General features: G+C 40.3%; 1 long non-coding RNA gene across 2 annotated transcripts in view; it reads right to left on the bottom strand.

Moving 5' to 3' along the window:
• LOC308685113 overlaps positions 1-16836 on the bottom strand; it is a 60816-nt gene that overhangs the window by 43380 nt on the left and 600 nt on the right. The gene's annotated exons all lie outside the window — the stretch shown is intronic.

Here is a 16836-nt window from a genome sequence, read left to right on the forward strand (position 1 = left end):
CTTCATTGTACACTAGGATTATATGAGCTAGTGAATTCATAAATCATATTATTCTACTCTAGACCTAGACCTTTATTTTGTAATTAACAGCTATAATTGTACCAACTGATAATTTATTTCCGTGTTTTTTGATTGAAAAAAAAAATTAAATCATTGGGTCACAAAGTTTGAAATTGCAAGAGCCAAATACAGAATTTATATTTGCCTTTACCCATCACTGATGGAATTTTCCGTCATTTATGACACAACGCTTCCCCACCACTGATTGAATTTTCCAGTTATCCATGTTTTCACTGATGTACTCATCTTCTGAAAGAGTAGATCTCCAGATCAAAACACAGACGAAGAAGCAGCAGAAACAAGTAATAAAAGCATTGCTTATGAAAGAGACGTGGTGTCAAAAACTGACACTAGGGGTCACACCTGAGAGCCCCAAACACCTCTGACACTTCAGAAAAGGCCAGTGAGAATTAGCGAGCGAAATTTGCATGTGCCACTCCCCCGGACAGAGAGGTATAAAAAGAGATAGCATGCAACCACTCATTCAGGTTTGTGCAGAGGAGCTGAGAGCATGTCCCAGCCATCCAGCAGGTAGTCCAGCATTGTGGCAGGAGGGACACCACATCTCGTTTCCTCCATCAGAGAACGGAGGTTACAACAGTAACTGAGATATTCCCTATCTGACAGTCACTTCGTCATGGTGTCGAAGACTGACACTAGGGGTCTCTTTGGAAAGCGCCACAACTGCTGAAATGAGTTACGAGGTTTTGGAAATGCAGATGTCGGAAAACCACTGCATGCCGTTTAACAAGTGCACTCACAACATCATAACCTACCTAGCAGCCCACATAAGCCGTGAAGTCCTTCGTATCAGTCGGGGACTGAAAGGACAGTACTTCACTTCAGCCAGACTTCCTTTTGACCTTTTCTGTTCTTCTTTCATTTTTTTTTTTTTAAACAATCCACAGCTGTTTAGATCAGAGCACAGAGGAAGCGTTTTTCCTCCCAGATGGGAGAAAGAACACTACGGAGACCACATCCTGCCTTAGGAAAGGTTAACCCTCTGGGGTCTGAGGTGTTTTGACATACACTGACATTAGTGCATTTCCAAGGTGTTTGCTTTTTCTTTGCCATGCACTGAAGAAAAAAACATCCTGCCATCAGTAGTCACGTCACCTTCATTTATATAGCGCTTTTAAAAATATAGATTGTTTCAAAGCAGCTTTACAGTGATAATAGAAAATTAAAGTAACAGAGATTGTTTTGGCTTTACAGCAGATCTAGAATAAAGCTATTGTCCAGCTAAAGTTAGTTTTGATTGATTCATTTCCATCGCAATGATCATTATTAACTTAGGGGCCACTAACACAACATCCTTCTAACAGAAGACCCTTAATGCGATCCGGCCACTTGTTTGCACGAAACAGTACCTGATGGCTCGAGAACGCAAACCATGAAATAGGATCCAAGGTACAAGCCTTGAAAAATGTATAATACAGAATTTATCGCTTCAGTGTAGCCACGTGAACAGTAATTATCCCAACAATGTTTTATCTATAAAGAGGTAAAGGGATGGGAAGGAGGCCTTCACAGGGGAGTGACTACTTGAAACTTAAGAACTGCGTTGTCGTCGTGTCCAGGCGCAGGTCCTTCATCCGGAAACCTCGGGATAAACAGACAGACTAATATTAGCGTAGACGCCGCCATCCTTATGATGCAGCCTAAAATTGAATTATAGAAGTCTATTATGTGTTATGTGTATACTAGGTCAAAGAGATGTGTTTTTATTCTAGATTTGAACTGACAGAGTGTGTCTACTTCCCCGACAATGTTAGGAAGACTGTTCCAAAGTTTTGGTGCTAAATAGGAAAAGGATCTACCACCAGCAGTCGATTTTGATATTCTAGGTATTATTCTGGATATATCAAGAACTATAATGCGTTAAGAGTTCACTCAAGTACTGCGGAGCTAAACCATTTAGTGATTTGTAAGTATTCAGCAATATTTTTAAATTTATCCAATGTTTAATAGGGAGCCAATGCAGTGTTGACAGAATGGGGCTAATATGGTCATACTTCCTGGTTCTGGTAAGAATTCGAGCTGCTGTGTTTTGGACCAGCTGTAGTTTGTTTATTAAGCGTGTAGGGCAACCACCCATAACAGCATTACAATAATCTAGCCTTGATGTCATGAGCGCTTGAACGAATAGTTCCACATTTATCAATGAGAGCATATGACGTAATTTAGATATTTTTAAGATGGAAAAATGCGGTTTTACAGATACACGTGACTTTCAAATGAAAGATTGGTATCAAAGAGCACACCCAGGTTCCTAACCAACGACGAAGACTTGACAGAGCAGCCATCAAGTGTTAGACAGTATTCTAGGTTATTACGTGAGGATGTTTTTTGTCCAATAATTAGAATCTAGAATTAGAATGTTTTTTCAGAATTAAGTAGTAGGAAATTACTAGCCATCCAATATTTTATATCAGCTATGCATTCCGTTAATTTTGTGAATTGGTAAGTTTCGTCAGGCCGTGAAGAAATATAGAGCGGAGTATCATCAGCATAACAGTGAAAACTAATGCCATGCTTTCTAATGATATCTCCTAATGGTAGCATGTACAGAGTGAACAGCAACGGTCCTAGTACTGAGGCTTGTGGTACACCATACTGAACTTGTGATCGATAAGACATCTCTTCATTATTTTATGGGATTTATCTGAACTGATCGACGTGAGACAGCAAGCAGATGGTCGGTTTAGGCAGTCTGTCTGCTTCCTGACCTGAGCCCCAGATTGTCATGTTTGATCTCTAAGACTATGTGCCATGTTACTAGAGAGAAGAGCAGCAACATCCCAGGAGGGATGAATACCATATCTTTTCAACAGGTCAGGTCTGCCCCAAACACTTTTCCAATTGTCTATGAATTCTTATTTATTATTTTGCAGACACCACTTAGACAGCAAGCCATTGAGTGAGGACAGTCTACTAAGCATCTCATCACTGCGGCCAACAGGAAGGGGGCCAGAGCAAATTACAGTGCCTGACATCGTACTTGCGGGTTCACACACCTCTTTAACGTTAATTTTAGTGATCTCTGACTGGCGAGGTCGAACATCATTAGTGCCGGCGTGAATAATAATCAATGTAAATAATAATGTTTCATAGTTTGGAGCGGCTCGATCGCTTCAGTAAATGTTCTCTGCACGCGCTGTGAGTTTGAGTCACTCCGGCTGTGCGTTTGAAAAGCAGAAGTGTTCCTTTTTAACGATTTATCGTTAAAATTGTTATTATTATTTTATGCAGCCCTACAAGTATATGTCTACAAGGCACAACAAACCTGGTGTTCACATATATATATACACACACACACACACACACACACACACTGTAAATCACAATTTTAACCAGAAAAATCTAAAATTTCTTTACAAAATCGCACAGCCCTATAGCTTCTCTTGATATCAGCATGTTTAAAGTTGTTTTTTTGTTCTTTTTTACAGGGACCAGATGCCACTGATGAGTGCTGCTGACTTAAACATTCACACGAGTCTCTCTACATAGTAAAATGAAAATCAAACACCTTGGAAATTACAGGCATGTACTATCAGGAATGGCACAAAGGTGTGTGACTGTTCAAGCGTCTGTCTTTAGATCAGTGTGTTAAATAATGTGCTTTTTTGTCCTTTGTTATGCATCTTTGGATTATGTTGTGTTGTAAATAAATCCAAACAATCAAAAAGCCATTATTTTTTAAATCTCTCCTCACTCTTTGTTCTAGTTCCCTCACAGTCCCACCTGATAGGGCCATTAGGGGAGGGTCTATGTTTTTCCAGGTGTGAAACACCTCAATATTCAGTGTTTCCCGTAGGTTAAGAAATTACTTGTGGTGGTGGGCAGGGCGAAGTCGAGTGGCGCAGAGCAGGGCGGTGTGGCATGGTGCTAATTGAGCAGGTTCAAAATAAACTAGTCAATCAAAGATTTATAAACTTTATTACAGAAAATACTCAATATCATTAAAAAACAATTTAGAAATAATGTAGAAATTAATATTATGCATAAATTCATATTCATAAAATTATACTACAAGCATGAACAAAATATTTTCATAGTGAAATCTTCAGATTTCCAAAACCATTTACAAAGTTGACAGTTTCTGTCTGAGAAATTAATTTTTCTCTGCTTTGAAAAAAACAACATAATTCTAAGGCTGGCCTGTATGGATAGGCTTCAGGGGCAGGCCTGTTTATACTAATCCTTAAGCATGCAGCAAGGTGCTCTCATTGAAGTTTATTTCGCATGTCAGTTTTGATCTGAAATAGAAACACTTGCATAACCATTTTGGAAGATAGTTATTTATTCACAACTTACTGCACAAAATAACGTAATACACTTTTTGAAGAGCCTCGTTAATTGTACACAGGCTTCTTTGAAATCGCGCAGATCTGACTATCTCACGCTCTCTAGTTATCGAGTAATCGATAGCGAATAGATAGATGACTCAGAATTCCATTTTACAGTTTTACCGCGTTTTGAAATACTGACATGACAATTCTAGCCTGACTACGTCAGACTTCGTACTTCCGCTCAATTTCATTTCGCTTCTGTACTCAGTCTGAGACAGCGTAATAGCTTTCCGTTTTCCTCCGGCCTGAAAACAGCCGGCCAATCAACGAACAGAGGGCGGGCTGAGAGCCGTGACGTAGACGCTGATTGTACCGTGGATGTGTAGATTTACTTCACATAATCTGCAAAAGTCGTTCACAGCCATGTCCACTCCGGTATTTCGCTCGATGGTTTTGTTTTCGCATCATACATGTGTTTACAGTGGAAGTTAGATGCGGCTGAGCATGCGCATAACACATGCCATAACCAAACGTTATGTGATTGGCTTACAGGTAACCAATGATCTTAAACTTCAGACAAGTGCCCCCCCTCCCCCCGCGAGAAAGAAAACGCTTTTCAATTATGCCATGCCAGATTCTGTCTACGAAGCAAAGCGAAGTAGCAGAGTTTGGTATTACCAGGCTACAACAATTCCCCACTGAAGAGAAAATTATTTTTTTGAGTAACAATTAACTTTTGTTTGGTGTTTATTTTTCATGGACTCTCAGGATTCATTCAAATAAAAATAAGATAATGAACCTGTAGAATAAATATTCTAGGCTGCGTGATACAAATTTCAAAAGTTTGAATGGGGTTTTGGGTCATTGGGTTTCATGACATATTTCAGTGACAATTTTCAAAAGTTTGAATGGGGTTTTGGGTCATTGGGTTTCATGACATATTTCAGTGACAATTTTCAGTGACAATTTTGTTTTTGTTTTTTCACAAACCCCACATAAACAATTTTCTCAAAACTTCAAACTTTTACATAATTGCTGTTGACATATTAGTGTAGCAGAGTTTGTGCTGAATACAGAGTAATCAGACTTTATCCATGGAAATATTACAAGTAACTGAAATAAGCACAAATGTCAGACCAAGTCAGAACACCTCCAGGTCCCAGAATACACCTCAGACCCCAGAGGGTTAAAATGTGGAGAATACATCACATGGACTTACCACCCAGGAAGTACCACACATGGAAATAAGTCCTACCTGAAAAGGGAGGATCTTCTACAAATGCAGTGACTGGTGGCAGAGACAGCGCTCTGCCTAGGGGAAGACACAGGTTTACCGTCAGGGAAACCATTATCGTGGGCAATACATCATATTGGTTTACCATCAGGAAATCACTACATATGGAGCACCTGGAAGGGTATGCATCACGAGTACTGGGCCTACCGTTGAATTCCTCTGCCAAGGAATCACTCCACTCAAGTCTTCCATGTCCGTTCAGGGGCAAAAACCTAGAGGTTCCAGAGGTCTGGGCACGGGTGCTAGATTGTGCCCTATGCCTGAGAAAGGAGGTCATTCCTATGGGGATTCACCAGGGAGGAGCAGTTGTAAAGAGCAAAAGCTCTGAGAACCAAGACCAGGTGGTCCAATGTGGCACAACCAAGAAGACCAGTTCTTTGTCCTCCCTGAGCCTGCACAATGTCTGTGCAAGTACACTCACTAGGAGAAAAGCATATATGAGCAGATCCCGGGGCCAACTATGTGTCAGTGCGTCCATGCCGAGTGCCTCAGTCAGGGAATACCACAGTGGACAATGGGAGGATGAGTTGCAGCCTTGTGCATTTGCAGAAGGACCAGCACAGGGAACGACTGCATCCAGAAACACACAGGGGAAAAGGCATCTTTTAAAGGATATTATTCTAATTATATAGCTTACTGAAGTCAGCCGGATCCGGGCTGTATCCAGATCAGATGGTGGACCTGCGCCTGGATCCATCCACAACGCATTCCTGAAGTGCCAGCCTCATCAGCCCTGCGAAGGCCTCAATAACACGACAGCCATTGGCACTGACCCTCAACAAACTCCTCTCCATACTGGCGTGATGACTCCAACTTCCAACTAGATGGAACTGGATAAATATTCTGAATGTTCTGATCCAATCTGACTTCTGACCTGTAATGCTGCTTGAATCATAATCATGCACTGTTTACTCGTTGGCCAGAGGAGAACTGGCCCCCGACTGAGCCTGGGTTCTCCCAAAGTTTTTTTCTCCATTCTGTCACCTGATGGAGTTTTGGGGACATTTAATATTCAACAATATTATTGATCTGCCTTACTTAAGGTGGACGATGACGCAATTTTCTTCTAGAAACAAACTTTGTTGTATTATTTTCATGTTATCACTGTGAAGCTGCTTTGATACAATCTGTATTGTAAAAAGCGCTATATAAATAAAGGTGACTTGACTTACAGTTATATAGCTTACATTGCTTTTTAGCAATCCAGACAAACATCTGAGAGCAGTGGCACTGGTGGCACCAAAATATTTGGTACCTGATTTTTTCAGGGTGGTGGGGATGTATTTTTTTATTATTATTATTAATTTATTTTTTTTATTTTAAATCGTAGCATCTGTAAAAGTTGTAACCGAATTTTTATAGGGTATTTTTTTTTTATTTAACACTCAGAACTCTACTAAAAAAATATCCTCTGGTCTTCCATAGTATCATACATAGATCATGCAACACAACTGGTAAACCCATGCATCGCATCTCACTGTATCATGGTAACAAAAAAAAGGGACAATATGATGGTTTCCTATGGAATTTCTATGGTATTTAGAATTGTTCCATGTTATTTAGTCTAAACACATTTCATTACATTCCCAGAAAGGAAAGACCCAAAAGCAGAAAAATGCTCAACTTATTATAACAACACAAAAAACAGCGTGAGCCACTGGGCTCTGAACCAACTGTGCAATAGGCAAAAAGAAAATCAAACAGGCTGGGGTCGAAATCCAGATCAGTCCATTAGCATATAATATCCAGTTGTGAGGCGAGAGTCGAGGTCAGACGAACAGTGAGATCAAAAAAGGGGCAGACAGTATCAGAGAAATCCAAGCTCACAGTTTAGGTAAAACAGTAAATGCAGGTAAGCAGTGTACTGAGAGAGAATCCAGACTCCAAAGCCAGAACCAGATCAGATGGTCAAAACCAAGAGAGCTGTACAAGACCAGAGAGTTCTGGGGGGCAAACAGGCAACCCACAACACAACTGGGCAGAAGAGAAAAACTAAGCAAAACAAACAGGGATCCCAAACTTAAAATAACGGGAAAAGAGGCTGGAAACACAAAACACACTTGCAGGAATCAGAGTGAAACAAAGGATATTTATAGCAGAGAATAAAAAAAAACAAAGAATCGATAACGATAACGAGCGGCCACGCTGATTGCAGAGCGTGATCATTTGAGCGCGGTCAGACACGGAAGAGAGAGAAACAAAACAAGAGAAAAAAAAAAGGAATGACCAAACTTGAGTCCTGACACATTTAGTATAAATACAAATTCACAAAACTGCTATACAGTAGCATAAGTAATATTACTTCACGTTACTCCACATTAACAAAATAACAAGATTTGATATCACGAATATCCCACATTTCGGCCACAATAACATGGTTACAGTAATGGTGCAGTGAAGCTGAACTCATGTCTGAACAGGCAATGAAGATAAGAAGAAAGGATCTAAACAGTTTTGTCAATACCAAAAAAAGCTAAGAAGATAATCCAAATAGCAGAAATCACAGGAGCAAAAACGTGGCAGGAAAAACAACAGAAGACAAAGAACTCAATAAACTGAGGGCATTATATACACTATATAATTAGAAAATTAGAAAAGCTAATTAAATGAACTAGAGACAGGCATTTAACATAATCAGTAACCATGGAAACAAACTAGGATCGGGAACTCAGGCAAACTAGAACAGAACCAATCTAAACCAAAACACAATGAAACTAGCCACTCCCAGAAGGCACGTCCTTGTATCGTAACTTAAGTCCAAAAGTGGAGGGAGGCCAGGGTGCTCTGGAGGAAGACATGGAGTTGGAGAGAGGCTGTCAGAGGAAACCATCATGGAAGAGACAATGGAGGGAAAAGCCAGCTGGCAATCCAGTGTAACCAGTACGAAGGCCCATAGCATAACCAATGGCTGGAGGTAGAGACCTGCGCGGGACACAATTTTCAGTCCCGCTCCCGCCCGCTCCCGCAGTGTTCAGTCCCGCTCCCGCCCACTCCCACAAAGATTTGTTATTTTTAGTCACGCTCCCGTCCGCATCTGTGATATTATGTCCCGCTCCCGCCCGCAAATGCCCGCAAGACGGCAGGCAGGATGTATGTTCACGAACTGTCTCACGAAAGGTCTTGGAAAAAAAATTCGATTTGTGTCCTTTGTATGTTAACACCTTTTGGCATTTATGGCAGCAGGTAAAAGGTAGTTGATTCCCCTCTCCATCATGCACAACCGAAAAAGAATGCCAAATGTCTGATATGATGTTTCGTGATATTTGTTTTGTAGTAGCCTAAATGTGCCTTTCTTTAGAGAAGTGCTTACATCTGAAGCACTAGAGGTGCTCTTTTCCTCGTCCATGCTGTCTATTTTGAACTTGAAGCTTTCGAATTCGAACACGGAGCAACATGAAGGAATTGTCTCTAAACAAGTGTGCGTGAGATTAGGCCCCGCCCTACCCTAAACGGCAACATCCAAGTTTAGGCTGCTTAAAACGTTTTTATTGCTGCCAAACAGAATCTCCCTCACAACTACAAATTATGTACGCTACTTTAATCATTTATATATTTTACTTTACACTCATATTTAATTCGCGGGAGTGCAGCGTATCATCCCCCCCCCGCCCGCACCCGCAAGTGCACCTTCATCATCTCGCCCGCTCCCGCAATGACCTTTTAAAATTTGTCCCGCGCCGCTCTGTTTTGCGTCAGGTCCCGCGAAAGTGCAGGACTCTAGCTGGAGGAGCCAGGGAAGAGTCAAAGATGCGACCACCAGCGGTGGAGCCAGGAGATCTGGATACCAAGACAGAGCCAATTAGACCGTGGAGACGTGGTGATGAGCAGCTGAGCTGGAGCCAGGGTGCTGGAGGACTGAGGCGAAGCCAGAGGGACGAATGAGCCCAATGGAGCCAATATGTGGAGGGATGAGGCACAGCAGAAGGCGCAGAAGTCCGTGGCCTAGGAAGAGTGATGACTTACCAAGGCGAAGCTGGAGGGATGAGGGAGCCCGGTGTGCTCCCAGGTGGAGCCGAGGGAGGGAGAAGCCAAGGCGGAACTGACTGGTCGACGGGCCGAGGTAAAGCAACGGGGGGGGGCCAAGGCAGAACCAGGAGATCACTACACCAAGGCGGAGCTGGAGGGATGAGGGAGCCCGGTGGAGCCGTGTGGATGGTGCTCCCAGGTGGAGCCGAGGGAGGGAGAAGCCCAGGTCGAGAAGACTGGTCGACGGGCCGAGGTAAAGCAACGGGTTGGGAGGCCCGAGGCAGAGCCAGGAGATCACTACACCAAGGCGGAGCTGGAGACTGAGAAGCCCAAGGCTGATCCGAGTAGCCAAACAGAGGTGGGGAAGAGGAACTGGATGTGATTGGCAGAGGTGGAGGGAGTGGGAGGCTGGGTGGGGCCATCAGCAACAAAACAGAGTTGGTGGTGGGCAGAACCAGGGGCGACGAAGAAGACTTGGAGCTGGGCAACAAAGGAGACTGAAGGTTGAACGGGACCAGTGGAGGAGGGAGGACTTCAGATGGGACCAGGGCATCCACCTAGCCAGAAGGACCACCAGAGGAGGAAGAGGTTTGTGGGGAAAAGGGTGGGAACTAGCTCTGCCGAACTACTCAGTATCCAACTCCACTAATAACCCCAGGGGGACGGACATATCATTTCACACACCTGGTCAGCGGGCATCAACTCCGGGACGGACATGACTTCAGATTCTGGCTCTGGGGTGGTCATCAGCTCTGTGTCTGTGATGGGTATTGGCTCAGCTTCCATGGTGGGCTTCGGGTCCAAAAAAAAAACGTAGCAGAAAAAAAACAACACAAAAAAAACTGAACAAACTAGAGAAGGGTGCTTAACATCATCAATAACCAAAACAAACTAGGATCGGGAATACAAGCAAACACGAACAGAACAGAACCAAACTAAAACACAATAAAACTAATACACTTGTGAAAGATGGGAAGGCTGATTCTTTACCATGAACAGTTTTTTTTCCTTCTTTTTTTTCAGAAAGTTAGTTTCAATGAACTGGTTAAAAAAACGATTTACATTGGTTTACATAATCATGCAATGACGTCACATATAAGCAATTGTATTAATAAAACACCAAATATATATAAAACTCACCTTTTACATAGACCATAAGAAACCATAAAAACATAATCCTTTTGCCCCCTAAATTCTCAGTTTACCTAATGCTCGTATCAGCAGCTCATCGTTTCTCCACAGACATGTCCGAGTCCGAACTGTTTCATCAGTTCAGTGTACTGGTGACTCGAGAACTCTTAACTCAAGAACTACTGCCATAAGATCACGGTTATATTTCCAATATGTTTTATTTGTTATACTTCATTCTTTTCAGAAAAAAAAAGACAACAGAAAAATTAATTTTTGCCCCCTTAATGAAACCCCAGGCAGAAAGTTCTCAGCATATCGTGTACATGTCCGTACTGTTCAGTTCAGTGTATTGTTTGAACTAACTGGAGTGCTGAATGTGTTGTGCTCTATTATACACTCATGGATATTGGCTTGTTTTGAGTAAGAATGATAGTCAGGCACATCTGACAGTGAGTTTTGAATGGGTAACCTGGGTTTAACTAATTAGATCCCACTTCTTCAAGCAGGCCAGGGCACTAGACTGTTGGGGGGTCAAACATGCTCTGGCACAGTTCAGATTGGCAAATGTTGGTGATTTTGGGATTAAAAAGCCATGTGGCACAATGTTTCTCCTGCTTTCCATGTCAGTGTTTTTGAGAATGTCAGCGCAGTTTCATCTGGCTTTGAACTACTTTAAGTGTGCAGTATAAGATTGACAGATAGCGGTTGATATGGGTACTGCAGTCCTAATTCAAAATATTGGAGAGAGTTGTTTCCTTCGCCCCCTCCTCATCAGACTTGAAGCATATGCGGGTTGCCACTTTGAGGACACGCAACAGGAATGAGCGCAATTGACAATGGAAGGCTAAAAGACTTACACACTGTAAATTGATGAGTCGATTTATTGATTTATGGTGAGTTGAATATGCATTAGCATGCTCCCGTTCATAGAGATTTTTAGATGGGTGCTGAGGCTTTTTAGACTGGGTAGAATTTGCGATCTCTGACCAAGTTTGTTCGCTGACATCCATGACTGCAATACACTGTGTTTTCGGCCACCTGGCAACATGTGGTGGCAAAATACTATTGGGTAAATTGGCAACATCCGGTATTGCACAGACCAAAACAAAAACAGACATTCTGACACAGATCGCACATTTCAAAGTAAAATAACTGGATATAGCACTGTTTTTCAGTAAATTTTCCTAAATATCTGCAAACATATTATGGTATTTTTATGCTTTAGTACGGTCAAAAACATACATATAGGCCTTCAAAGATCCCTTTCTGCCGGGTCAAATCAAACCAGCTTCCTTACCCAACAGTCACAACCCAGTGCTTGGGTTGAAAAAAATAGCCCCGAGTTTTTAAGAGTGTTGTACATTGCGATAGGGCTGCACAACATATCGAAATTATCAAAATATCGCAAATGTATATATCGTGATATGCATATCGCAACAGCTTGCAATAACTGGGGTCATGAAAAAAAGACAAAGAGAAAATCACTCACTGCTCTTGGCTGAATAACTTTTGTAGCTTTAATGAGAATCAGTATTTAATTCATGCAGTGAAAACTAAGCAGTGTTTTATTTTTACATTTGATTATTCAGTTTTTGTTGTTAAATAAACCTAATGTAGGATAACCTGAAACCCTAAACCCAGTGGTTTACACTGATGTTAAAATAACACTTCTTATGCTACAGTAAAACACCACAGCAAAAAGAATGTGAAACAAGTATGTAGGTTATATAATTTTAAATATATTTTAAAGATAATTTAAGTTTATTTTACACACTTTAAGCATTATCGTATCGCATAATTTAATGAGTTATCGCATATCACACTTTTCTTCAATATCATGCAGCCCTACATTGCGACACCTCTAATATACGCAACATGGCTTTAGACTCTGGAGGACTCTGGATCAGAACTCCATATGGATTTTTCATTCCATACCATAGTTCCCTAAATTTTGAAATGGTTCGAATGTCAAGAGACTGAGGAAAAATATGGGAAGAGAAGAAAACCACAGACATGGAACTATAAAAGAGATGTGTAAGGTTTTGCACAAGTTCTTGGTTGCACCAAAATTATTAATGACTCGTCCAGTGACCACATGGGTTGTGGTTTGACAATTTAAACTGAGCTAAGACATTTTAAAATACCATTTTACTACTCATTGCTAAGCTGGTAAAGTAGAGGAAACAGCCATAATATCTATCTTACAATTTTGTTTTAAACATTTCATGACCTTAAACGGAGTTACACAACTCATGGCTTTTTTATATTTATCTAATATCTTAACACTGTCACTGAAAGATTAAAAAAAGCTTTTAGAAAGTTACTGGATACTCTAAGTTTCTGTACAATCATAACAGATTGGCCGACTACCTTATCAACTTTATTTTGTCCACTTAATGAATCGGTTTGCTGCCAACTGGCCAAGGTTATGCACACAATCAGAACAGATACCCATCACTACGGTACCCTTCACAGCTCAAGAGGCATGTTGATATTCAATCCAATTTAATTTAGATTAATTTAGAATGTGGTGCATAATACTAGACTCTGCTAGCTGATTAATTCACTTATCAGCATCTTCCATAAAAACAACTTTAAAATATCATTGCTTCTCTAGAATACGAAGAAACCAAATGGAGCCTTGCTTTGTTTTGTTTTTTAGTTTTTTTTTTAAGAAACAACTATATTCAACTGACATCTCATTAGGATATTCAAACTATTTTCAAATTCACCAAGATACCAAAGTCTGCAAACAAGAGACAAAGAATTCAAAATGAACTCTGTAAAATTTCTCATCTTGTTCTCACAAGACCAAATGTCTAAGTGTATGTCAACAATTGTCTAATTTGTGGGGTTTATATTTCCCCTATTTCAGAAGAAACATCTGGGACAAAGTTCATACTTAAATTTAACATATCTGAGAGCCTCATTAATTCTCTGGAGCTATGAATGAGCAAACTCTGAGCAACACAATGTTCTTCTCGGGTCAGTATGTGGGCACCAAAATGCAATTCATCTTACAGTTCAAGCAAACTGTGTGTCCAACCTGAACAAAATAAAAATGAATGCCTTCCTAACAATCAGGCGGTCTCTAGTTCCCGCTAAAAGTTGCAAAATACTTCTTGAAATACAATCGCTCAATTTCAATTGCACATTCTGTATAGCTTTACACAATAACTCTATTAGGAAATCTACCCTTTCATCTCACCTGTTTATCAGGGTAATGGTTAGACTATAAACCAGATGGTGATATCTTTGGAATTGCACGTGTTGCTCTGTGACCTTGTAGCCCTCCTGGCATCGAGCCACTGAACAACTGTACAGTATAATCTTCAGTAGTTGCAGTTAAGTGAACTCGTAAACATAGTTAGCTCATATAGCTGTCACGCACACTGTTGGCAATGACAAGAAATGTTTCAATTTCATGTGTGACGCTTTGCTTTTGTACTACTAAGTTTTTTCTTTTCCAGAACCCATATAGATCCTTCATTCGCGGCTGGTATTTTGATTGTGGTTAGTTTCGTATTTCCACAGCATCATTTTTAATCATAGTGTTTTTGAGTTGGTGGCCAAAACTATGGTTACTGTAAATATTTTGACCATGTTTGGCATGTTCACCTACATTTCATTTCTCGTATCAAAACAATTCCCGGTTATTTAACCACAGCATGGCAGGTAGACGATAACTAATCTTGTGGTTGAATTTTAGGTTAGCGCTAGATTAACATCAGTGGTGTAGTGGACTTATGAAATGAGGAGGCAAATTATACTCTCTGCATTTAGGTTTTTTTGTAAATTCATGTTCCATACAGAATACAATTTTATCTTCTCTATCAACAAACTACCAATAATAACATATTTTTGTATATAAAATATTATATACAAATATATTAAGTTTTTGTTGTTGTTGTTGTTGTTGTTAATAATTACAATAATGCAGTAACAAAATTATCTTTTATTTTTTACTAAAACCTGTTGGAACATTAGTCAACAAAACCTATTTGTATAGCTGAATTAGGGCTTCCTTAAAAATAGAAAGCAGCAAAATAGAAATATTAGAATGATTTCTGAAGGATCATGTGACATTGAAGACTGGAGTAATGATGCTGAAAATTCAGCTTTAATATCACATTTTAAAAAATATTAAAATAGAAAACATTTATTTTAAATTGTAGTAATATTTAACAATTTAAATCTTTTTACTTTTTATTTTTATTAAAATGAATGCAGCCTTGTTGAGCATAATAGACTTCTTTTTTAAAAAAAAAAAAAAACCTTAAATGACCCAAATCTTTTGAACAGTAGTGTGTACACACTACAACTAAAAATATTTGCAGAATGGTTGGTAACATTGCATGTTTTTTCAGAGATTTTTTTTTCATCCAAATTCTTTTGACAAGCCACTACCTCTCTTGCCACTGGAGAAAAACTCCCCTGCTCAGCATGTTCTTTTTGGTTGTACCTTGCAGCACATTTAGATTTAAAACTGCTGATTAGGTTACTAGAAGTATTCCACACCTGTTTATCACAGGTGCATACTACGCTCAGTGTACCTGTGAAAGTGACACGTCCCCATAAAAGAGCTAGTGGACAAAATTTTCCGTTCTTCATAGTAGTTGGAAGGCTGGCTTCATATAGAAAAGTTGCACCAGTTCTTTGTATGGAAAACAAACAGAAGCGGCCACTAATGCACGCATATGGGCAGCATGAACCATCGCAATTTCTGTCAACTTGAGGCTGTGGCATAGAAGCTCTGGCCACTGATAAGACTTGGCCAAAGTGCAAACTCTGAGAAGCATTACTTGTGGTTGGTCGGATGCACGGGATGCATAGGAGTTCCAGCCAACTATTGAAAGTGGATTGGCAGCGGCGGTGGACAGGTCTTGGACTGGCCAGAAAGGCCAATGCCAGTTTTATTGGGTAGAGCGTGGCCAGGCATTCCTGTACAAGCAACAACTCCTCTAATTACTCCAGTCTGAAAGGAAGCAAAAGGGGGTCACTTCCTTGAACCGAGCAAACTCTTCAAACCGCCATGTTTTTTTTATGCTCTTCCGCTTTGTTTAAAGATTAATGCCTCAAATTTCTTGTTTTTGTTTCTTTTCCTTTTTCCAATGGGCCTAATTTCATAATGAAATCAATTTCACTCCACATCCCAGCCGATGCTGTTTGTTACAGCAGGAGCACCACATAAAGAAGAGATTGTGTTTCTTCAGTGCTCCAAAAAGCGATCTAATTGTCAGTTCCTAATCAACCAGTAATGTGAGAAAGGCTTTCTAATTATGTAACCATAGTTTCTGACTTGTAAACAATAGATGGACATTCAGTATTTTTGAATTATCTTTGAGCGCTATGGGGCATGACATATGCTGGCAGAGGTTGTTATGATGCTGTCTTTATGTTTATTGGGTCATGCCCTTGTAAAAGATACAATAGGTTAAACACAGCAGGGTAACAGTAGGGTCAGTACAGAAGGTTTGCTATAAGGCCAGTATCACTATTACAACATAAGCTTGGGAATTTGAACAAACACATTAAATATTAAATAAGTATTAAAGTTATACACTCGCAGTTTGTGCTGTGAACATGAATAAACTACGAAACGACAGTGGGGGTTGTGCCGCAGTGGGCAAGTATGGCCGTGTAACAACAACTACCTGGCAAACGCATACTAACACCATAAAATACACCTAGCAACCCCCCTGAATAAACCTACATAAATGAACTGGAAAGGGCATAGCAACAACCTAGCAACCACCTAGTTACACCATAACTAACACCTAGCGACCACCTAAAGAAACCTTATAACAATATGGTAAAATCACTCATTAGCAACTGCATTAACAACCTGGCAACCACCAAGAAAAATGCTTTGGCAACTGGCTTCTAACACCCTAACAAACACATAGCAACCTGGAAACACGCTAGCAACACCTTGGCCACCACCTTGTAAAACCCTAACAACTACCCAGACATTCCCACACAACCATAATGCAACATCCTGACAACCACACACAATACCCTAAAAATGGACAAGAAACATTAACAATTTTCAGAAAAGTTAAAAATAGCTGTTATAACATAGTGCGTGTAATT

This window comes from Scardinius erythrophthalmus, assembly GCF_964197995.2.
Source record: "Scardinius erythrophthalmus genome assembly, chromosome: 24".
Lineage (NCBI taxonomy): Eukaryota > Metazoa > Chordata > Actinopteri > Cypriniformes > Leuciscidae > Scardinius > Scardinius erythrophthalmus.